This window comes from Ahaetulla prasina, chromosome 2 (genome assembly GCF_028640845.1).
Source record: "Ahaetulla prasina isolate Xishuangbanna chromosome 2, ASM2864084v1, whole genome shotgun sequence".
NCBI lineage: Eukaryota > Metazoa > Chordata > Lepidosauria > Squamata > Colubridae > Ahaetulla > Ahaetulla prasina.
The window spans coordinates 125626201-125632827 of record NC_080540.1 but is presented as its reverse complement, the minus strand read 5'-3'; the positions used below and the strand labels follow the sequence as shown (position 1 = coordinate 125632827).

The 6627-nt window shown below is 36.0% G+C and overlaps 2 non-coding genes across 2 annotated transcripts; both read right to left on the bottom strand.

Annotated features, from left to right (window-relative positions):
* Nucleotides 1–2119: 2119 nt before the first annotated feature.
* TRNAQ-UUG (transfer RNA glutamine (anticodon UUG)) lies at nucleotides 2120–2191 on the bottom strand. Its single transcript has one exon. It is a non-coding gene; the product is annotated as a tRNA-Gln (tRNA).
* Nucleotides 2192–2575: 384 nt separating this feature from the next.
* Nucleotides 2576–2647, bottom strand: TRNAQ-CUG (transfer RNA glutamine (anticodon CUG)). The gene has a single exon. It is a non-coding gene; the product is annotated as a tRNA-Gln (tRNA).
* Between the last annotated feature and the right edge of the window lie 3980 nt (nucleotides 2648–6627).

Sequence of the window (6627 nt, the reverse complement as noted above, 5' to 3'; positions counted from 1 at the left end):
ACAGATGTATTTAAAAACTGCTTGCCTCCTAGGGTTGTTTGGATCTTTTTATCCTAATAGCAGGGTCTCTAGTTACCCAATGAAAAACAATAGAGAGTAATTCCTAACAATTCATGTTTTTCCTGATAGGAAAACTGGATGGTCCACAATATTGGACAAAGCTTGTTTCCTTTGCCGTACATTGATGTCTTTCCATGATGGAAAACTGGATAGTGTCATCCTTTTTGCATCTCAGAAAGATATCAACACTCATGAAAAAGTAAAAGCCACAGGTATGAAATGTTGACAATATGCTGGGTCTGTGGTTGTGCAAAATATGAGCTGCAGGAGATCATCATTACAAAATCTGTTATACCATAAACCTATTAATCATAACATTCTATGAAATGGTCAGCAAGTGCCCTTAAAGGAGGAGCATCTTACATTAAGCATCTAGAGTGGAAGCATTGGAATAATATTCCTCTTTTTAGATTGGATTTATGGATTTATTTGACCCTAGCTCTTTTATTGATCATTGCATTATAACAAAATATTTTTAAGGTCAAGGTTATTTGTCATTTGTCAATTGTGCGTCTGCTCCATTAGGTCCACTGTCCTAATTTGTTGCGTGACACCTTTGGTGAAGGCAGCGAACGTACCCAACACACCTTTCTCCCCTACTTTCCCCACAACTACAACCCTGTGAGATGAGTTGGGCTAAGAGTAACTGACTGGCCTAAAGCCAACCTGCTGGTTTTCATGCCGGAGGGTGAACTTGAACTCACAGCCTAGTGTTTTAATCACTATTTAATTCTGGAATAAATTCTGGGAATTTGGGGAGTTACAGTCCGCAAGTCTTAAAAGTTGCCATGGTTGGATACCCTTGAACTAAAAGAATCTGGGCTGCATTCTGGCCCCGTTTGGGCTGCTACAATGCATATTTGTGGTGCTCTTGATGAGTAAGTAAGTAGTATGAGTAAGTAACTCCCCCAGATTTTGGTAGTTAAAAGCAGAAGCTAGTCAGGCTTCTCAGTTGCAGAAGCTTTAATTAAATTAAAATCCATGGATTGCCTCTAGAGAAAGTTACAGCGACCAGTTTCTCTGCTTCCGGGTGGTCTCCGCTCAGTCATCACTTTTGCAGAGTGAGAATGTTTCTCCTTGCATTAAAGAAACGTTTAAAAAAGAAAACATGTTTTCCAAAAAAAAAATCCACCCTAATCCTGCTCATAATTACAGTTATACCAGAAGATTTCCAAATCTCTCTTAATAACATACGCACCTTTCCTCCCCCGCCGCAGGTTTCATCCTGAGGATTAGTACGGTGAGAGCTGCCACCCACCACCCACTCACCCTCACACACTCAGAGTTAAGTCCTCAACCTACAACAGTTTGTTTAGTGACCGTTGAAAAAAGTGACTTATGACTGTTTTTCACACTTATGACCATTAGTCATAAGTGGTCATCCCCATGGTCACGTGATCAAAATTCAAACACTTGGCAACTGACTCATACTTATGACCATTGCACTGTCCTGGAGTCATGTGATCACTTTTCGGACCGTCTGGTAAGCAAAGTCAATGGAGAAGCCACATTCACTTAACAACCGCGTTACTATCTTAACAACTGCAATGATTCACTTAATAACTGGCAAGAAAGGTCATAAAATGAGGTAAAACTAACTTAACAAATGTTTCACTTAACAGCAGAAATTTTTGGTCTCAATTGTAGTCCTAAATTGAGGACCAGCTGAAATTTGTTTTTTTAGGCACCATTACGTTACTCTTGCTTGTATTATAAAACACCCTGTTGTGTAAAAATTAAGCAGCCAAGAACTCTGGAGGAAACTCTTCAGATTTTCGTCTGTTGAAAAACTGTTTCTGAATCACTATCATAGCAAAATTTCCCAGCCAGATAGTTTTCATAAACGATAGCGATTAGCAGTTTATACATTTTGCACCCATGCAATTGATTTTACTTTTAATTTAGTAGGGTAAGCGATGGCTAGGAAATAAGCAAACTTTATAAGATACTACGTTTATTGCACAGATCTTCTCGAACAAAGGCACATTTTCATATTCAGCAAGAAATTGCTGTTAACTAAAAACAAAACCGTCTCTTTAAAACGTTGTGTTGCAAATTTAGGTTCTACCGAGATTTGAACTCGGATCGCTGGATTCAAAGTCCAGAGTGCTAACCATTACACCATAGAACCACGAGACGAACGTCTCTTTGGAAAAGTCCTCCATTAGCACGTCCTCTTCGTTTCCCTTTGCAATCTGAATTGCCTTTCTATGTGTAACATTTACACAATAAAGCTTTTCTCAGATTGATAATCCTCTGTTGAGCAATACAAGTCTGAAATACTACAGTGAAAACTATCATCTGTTCTTTTAAAAAGCATATCTCAAAAGCCCTTTTAACCAAACGACCAGATTGCAACATGATTTTTCGACTATTAACCATGAAGTCAAAATGAAGGAATATTGACCTTTAACCTACTCTTAGTTTTCAGAAATAATTTTCTTAATCCTTCCTTTTTTCCCCCCATCCGTCCATAAAATGGAATTCAGAATTATTTTAAAAACATTTATATGACAGGTTCCACCGAGATTTGAACTCGGATCGCTGGATTCAGAGTCCAGAGTGCTAACCATTACACCATGGAACCACGATGCAAATCTTTTCGATTCTCTATTACTTAACTCCGGTCGCAAATTAACCTACATTATCTTTCCTTTCTCAGTCTTCAGACCATATTGAAGTTCTTGTTTCAAATTAAAAACGCCGAACTTATTACTCATATCAAACTTCTTTCCTCCTAAAAAAAAGCCTCTCCAGCGCCTTCCAAACCCACCAAGTGAAAAGTGAACTGAGAAACAACCAGAGGAATCTAATGCAATTCATAAATAGCGCAGAAGACAATTGCAAATGCAACCTAATGACTTGTGGTTGATCGCACAGTCCACCAAATGCATTATATTATTATTATTATTATTATTATTATTATTATTATTATTATTATTATTATTATTATTATTATTATTATTATTATTATTATTATTATTATTATTATTATTATTGTTCGTCGCCCTGACAGTCAGATGTTGAGACTGGATTTGGCGTTTTTATTCACCTAGCGATTTTATCCCAGGGTTCTAGGATAAGCAGTTGCTGCTGTTTGATGGCATTATTAAAGGTGTTTCGAAGAGGTAAGCTGTTGCAAATAAAGCTGATTTTTGCAAGTGACTAAGGGGGATTTTGTCAATGGCGATGGTGCTCAGTTTTGCACCCAAAGTGCCTATCGCTATTGGCGCTACCTTTGCTTTCTTTTGCCACAGTCGTTCTACAGTTTGCTGATTCTGTTTGCAGGTCTTTGTACTTTCTGATTTTCTCCAGTTCTTTCTTTCCAGAACTAATGTATTCTTTTCAGATATCCTCTTTTCCTTGGACTTAAATTTGCAACAGGTGAAAACATCTTTTCTTTCAGTAGTCCTGCAGCTGCTGGCCACGGTTACTCAGCCAACCGTGATTTCTGATTTCTGTAGTGCTTGGCGCCAAAGAATATATGAATATAATTAATATTATTATGTAGTTATGTAATATTTATGTAACTAGTAATATTTATTTAAATAACTATTTAAATAATTTAATATTATTTAACGTTATGTTTTTTTTACGTAATGGTATTACAAGTTTTTTTTAAGAGAAAGATAAAACGAATACAAGCTAATATAAAGTCAAAAGAAGAAAAGAAAGAAATCACAAAGAAAGCTTAAAGGGCAGGAAAGGAAAAAAAGGTTTCAAAAAAAGAAAAGAAAGAAAAAACACACCGATGACTTCTCATCTTCTTTACAGCAGTTATAAGTACAATTATAAATTTCCCTCTTATTTTAAGGTTATAGCATTATTCTTTTCTTTCTTATAATCTAGCTTGTCTCATCATCAAAACCATAAATTATAAGTTCACTATTTATTTATATCGTGCTTTATTGTTATTATAACTCAAGACGGCAAACATATACAATACCCCGTCCACCTCCTATTTTCCTCACAACAACCCTATGAAGCGGGTTAAACTGCGAGAAGAGTGACTGGGCCAAAGTCATAGAGCCACTTTCATGCCTGCAGCGAGACTAGTATTCACCGTCTCCTGGGTTCAAACCTGGTACTTCAGCACTGGACCAACCTGTCTCTGTTTTTTGTTTTTTTGTTTTTTTGCAAAAATCTTCAGTCACAGTTGAGGGAGAAAGCTGGATGGTGCCTGATAAAGAGGCCTGCTTTTTGGCTTACCCCAGGCTTCGGCTCTCTCCCAGTCACCCTTTGCTTCATAGAATGTTGGGAATACTTTCTGTTAGTTGGGGAATAAAAAAAGATTTAATAAAAGAATGAGCTGATAAACCTGTCTGACAGATGTAAAAGAAACAATTGGTGGGAGAAAGCAACTTTCCCAGCCCAAGGCACCTGCAGGGTTGAAAATTTTTGTCAAGAGGACAATGCCATTCTCTTTTTATAGTGTGACGTCACAATACATGTGCAAAAAGAGCAAAATTGACTTCTTAAACTCAGAGTAGCCTTGAACCCTAAGATGAGCAGCATATTAATTAATAATTAAACAAACAAACAAACAAATGTCCCATTGCTCTTTTTAGTTTTTTTCCGGCTCAAATAATGTCATTATTCTTATAAACAACAACACACATAAGTGTTTCAGCTGCAGCAAACCCAAAGTGAATGCTTGACTCACAAGCAAGCAGTTACAAATTGCTCCGTTAACTCCAGATTATGCCAAAATATAAGAACTACCGGTTTATAGCAGTGGTCTCCAAACCTTGACAACTTTAAGGCTTGTGGACTTCAACTCCCAGAGTTCCTCAGCCAGCAAAGTCCACAAGCCTTGAAGTTGCCAAGGTTGGAGACCCCTGGTTTATAGCATTAACATTGCTTTCATTATTATATTATTGTATTTACCTACCCAGCCTCTGGGGTACTGTTCATCTATTCAGCTGTCTTTAGGTGACATGTTTAAGGTAACATGAGAATGGACAGTTTGAAGATTGGAGACTCAACCTTCTGAAGTATTATGAAAGCCCATTCGGTGATGCTATGATACCACCATAAGGGTCTATTTGGGAGTTGTTGTTTTTCTTCTCAATAATTTTAAGAGGGGATTGGAATGGTTGTCTTTCTGATCTTAAAACCACTCTGAAACTGATATTCTACCATTTTGCCATCACACTTCTGCAGGAATTTCACCAAATTTCAAACAAAATCACCTGGGTGTGCAAGTATATTGCTGACAGCTGATTGGAAATGAGTTGATTAAAAAGTGTTTGAAAGTTGCTGTTTGTGATAAAAATAGTACCTTTTTAGATGTATGAGAACTAGAAAGAGTAGAAATATGATAGTTATCTTTTTTTCTTCTTTGAATTTCTTTTGCGTTACTTTTTGGAAAGCAGTGTTATTTCAGTTTTATTCTATTTACTTTTAAAGAATAATCTTTGTTTTTGGCACAGATCTTTTTAGAGCAGATGATGAGAGATATAAACAAATTCAGTGACGTACGTCATCATTTTTTTTCATTTTGCTTTTTGTTTAAACATACTCATTCTCTGCTTATTGTTGCACTGTCTCTTAGGTTTCCTAGCATTTGAATTCTTCACCAAGGACTCCATCTAAAAGGCATTAGAATTTGTGAGAAATTCATTACAAATTTTTTCAAATTTATGCCTGACATCATCTTGAAGGAGTATATACAGAACATAGATTTGACTTGTTTCTACATTTAGTGATTCAAAAATAGCTCAGTTCATCATGGATTACTTGGAACTCTTCCATTCTTCAATTTGTGGACCAAATTACAATCTTGATTTAGATATTGTTCCAATAAAATGAAAAGGAGAACATTTGTCATGCTTGACATAATTGGATGAAAGTACATGTTACAAAACTCCAATGTTATGACAGAAACAAAAATTATTTTTATCCTCTGTCCCCACATCATCTTAATCATGCTTTCTTTCAACATAGTTCAGGCATTATTTCCTCAAATCACTAATTTTGTCTAATAACCACACCCTGGAGGCCTGCAAACAGATAGGAAGTTTGCAAAAATCTGCTTAATTCTCCCCAGGAAAGAAAGGACAATTTTTTTATCTTGTATCTATGCATGTTTAACATAAACTAAGAGGCTTCCAATGCATTCATCTTTTGCCTTATAAAATTGGCCTCTTCCTTTTTCTGCAAATTTTCAGATATTGCAGTATAGTTTTTGAAATGAAAAAGCTAAGTCTTTTGACATTATTAGAATATGGATTTGGACATTATTTGAATAAGGTGTATTATCTGAATTGATGAATTAAACATAACTCAGGCAGTTATTCTGAATCTCAAGATCAGTTTATACATTGTTCTTTAAAATTCTTTCGGGATTTTGTTAGATGTATTTTGTCACATATTTAATAGCAGACACAAATCCAGGTATTACTAGGACTATATGGTAGGAAAGGGGATGTTGGCTTGATAGTTGTTCCCCTGTGAGTGTTACAGGGGTTGGTTTTCTCCCCACTACTGTTTACATAAAGTAACTGGTAGAGATCACCTGTCATTCACCTGTAAAGTTCAATACCATCATTATGCTGATGATACTCA